This window comes from Octopus bimaculoides, chromosome 24 (genome assembly GCF_001194135.2).
Source record: "Octopus bimaculoides isolate UCB-OBI-ISO-001 chromosome 24, ASM119413v2, whole genome shotgun sequence".
In the NCBI taxonomy this organism is placed as follows: Eukaryota; Metazoa; Mollusca; class Cephalopoda; order Octopoda; family Octopodidae; genus Octopus; species Octopus bimaculoides.
Genome location: NC_069004.1, coordinates 23,254,707 through 23,257,609, shown reverse-complemented (window position 1 = coordinate 23,257,609; position 2,903 = coordinate 23,254,707). Strand labels below are relative to the sequence as shown.

Sequence of the window (2,903 nt, the reverse complement as noted above, 5' to 3'; positions counted from 1 at the left end):
TATATATTCACAGCATTATCTACTTTTGAGTTCCACTGTTAAAAAAAAACATACATACACATGTGTGTGTGTGTATGTATGTATATATACGTGTGTATATGTGTGTGTGTGTGTGTGTATGTGTGTGTGTGTGTGTGTGTGTGTGTGTGTGTGTATATATATATATATGTATATATACACACATATACTGGACTACGCATGACCAGTTGGGTTGAAAGCATGCAGAATAACCTGGAAAAGATTTTTTTTAAATCCCAAGAAACAAAACTCTGTTGTTGGGAAACTCAGTTTCCCGGTGACCCAACTGATCATGGGTAGTCCAGTATATATATATATATATATATATATGATGCCTGCCCCCTCATTATCGAGTATGGCCATTGCACAAGGCTTAACTGTTATCAGTGCTATGATTGAATGTGACTTTTTAGCCCAGCTAAAGATCTACAAGGTCTAGTACAGAATTGGCAGCTAAAACCTTTACCGGCAATAGCCGACTGTGGTTGTAACTGGGCTTCATGTACCTTTGCCTGTCGTTTAAGTCCTCCCGCCGAATTGCATTCTCTTCTACATACCTGACAGATATGATTAATATGGTGTGTAGCACCACCACCAGCGGCCTGGTTGTCAATCATCTGTCTCACTTAATGACTACGAAGATGACTCTTGAGTCCAGCTTTACTGAGGCACGGTCCTGCACAGACACTGCATGTCAGTGTCATAGGAAGACCCTTACCATCTGGAAGTGCAACAACAATGCCCTTCCTTACATCCCTCCTTAATTTCTCATGTGCAATTCGTGATTTCTCAAAAGTAGCTGTCACCTTGTGCACAATCCTTCGCCACCTGCTACGGCCAATAGCTATGCCCTCCCACGTGTCAGAAGAGATGCAAGCATCTGTTAAGGAAGCCTTCAGCAAGTCCTTATACCTCTTTTTTGGTTTATGTGGAGGTCGTTCTCCTTTAGCTAACTCTTCATAAAAGAGTTGTTTTGGCTTCCTTGAATCCTTCACCCTGACCAGATGACCACTCCATCCTCAGTAAAAAAAAAACTTATTTAACCCTTTAGCATTCAGATTATTCTGCCTAATGAAATGCTTATTTATTCACATTGTTTTGAATTAAACATACATTATTTTGTAGCTTCAAGATTTCGATGATTCAAATGTTTATTTTTAGAATGACATTTTAGGGTAGGTGTAAGAGGCCAGATCTGGCTGGTTTGAGTGTAAAACCGGTTGTATATTTAGTCTTGACATAGCCACTTTAAATGTCAAAGTGGTTTAAACTTTTGCACAAAGGCCAGCTTTGATTGGTGAGGAGGTTAGTTGATTACATCAACCCCAGTCCTTGACTGGTACTTTATTTTATCGATCTTGGGTGGGGGAGGTAAAACTGTCCTTAGCAGGAATTGAACCAAGAACATAAAGGGCTGGAAAAAATACCACTAAGCATTCCGTTCGGCATTCTGACAATTCTGCCAGCTGATAAAATCATTAACAGACTGGACAAAAGTCTTTAGCAACATTTCGTCGTTCTGAGCTCAAATTCCGGCGACGTCGACTTTGCCTTTCATCACTTCAGGATCAAAAAGTAAGTACCAGTTGAGCACTGGGGTCAATGTAATCGACTAACCCCCTACCTTAAAATATCAGGCTTCATGCTGATAGCAGAAAGAAATATATACAGATATATATTTTTAAAGACTTGAATTATCTTTATGAATTTGTTTTGCAAGGTTCCTGATGTGTTGAAACAGAAATTGTTATATTTCGGGAGAGTCACACAAAAAAATCAAAAAAAAACCGACCATCCTGAAATATAACAATAACTTGAATTATCTCCCTTAGACTGTTTTATGTTAGAATTACCGTTTTGCTTATTATGAGACATGCAACTTTATAAACTGATGAAAAGAATCGAATAATGGATTCTGCTAGCACAAAAAAAAAGTGGGTGATGATGATGATGTGAAAATAAGATACTACAGTTAAAACAACAGAAAAATTTGGCAGAATTTTGGTTTAAGCACCTTATATAACCCCTTGTAACTTTTTCACTCATCGGAATTTTCAGAAGATTTTTACAAATTTATGTTCTACACATGGGAATTCATGGAACTTAGTGGGGGGGGGGGGGGGGATTTTTTTTCTGCACTTTAATGGCGATTTAACTTGTCATTCTTTGAACAATTCATCACCACCTGATACTTTCCTCGTTCCTTTGTCAATGACATCTGTTGATGTTTTTCAATATTTTTCTCCCCCATAAACACCTTTAATGAAATGATGATGCACCCAACAGTGGTCCATTGCTGGTATTTAAGTAAAAAAGAAAAATTCAGACCGTCCATATATTCTAAACCTGATTGGATTTGGTAGGAGGAAAATGAAAGAAGTTCGTTGCATGTGTGTGTTTTTGTTTGTGTTTGTCCCACACCACTTGACAACTGGTGTCGGTTTGTTTACATCCCTGTAACTTAGCAGTTCAGCAAAAAGTAACCAATAGAATAAGTACCAGGCTTCAAAAAAAAAATAAGTACTGAGGTTGATTCATTTGACAAAAAATCCTTCAAGGCAGTGCTCCAGCATGGCTGCAGTGTAATTAACAGAAACAAGTAAAAGAATAAAAGACCAGAGAGAGAGACAGAGAGAGAAAGAGAGAGACAGACAGAGAAAGAGAGAGACAGAGAGAGAGACAGAGAGAGAAAGAGGGAGACAGACAGAGAAAGAGAGAGACAGACAGAGAAAGAGAGAGACAGAGAGAGAGACAGAGAGAGACAGACAGAGAAAGAGAGAGACAGAGAGAGAGACAGAGAGAGACAGACAGAGAAAGAGAGAGACAGACAGAGAAAGAGAGAGACAGAGAGAGACAGACAGAGAAAGAGAGAGACAGACAGAGAC

At 38.8% G+C, this 2,903-nt stretch overlaps 1 protein-coding gene across 1 annotated transcript in view; it reads right to left on the bottom strand.

Annotated features, from left to right (window-relative positions):
- The window catches only part of LOC106878681 (ATP-dependent DNA helicase Q4), an 18,446-nt gene that overhangs the window by 4,666 nt on the left and 10,877 nt on the right, over positions 1-2,903 (bottom strand). The window lies entirely within an intron of this gene.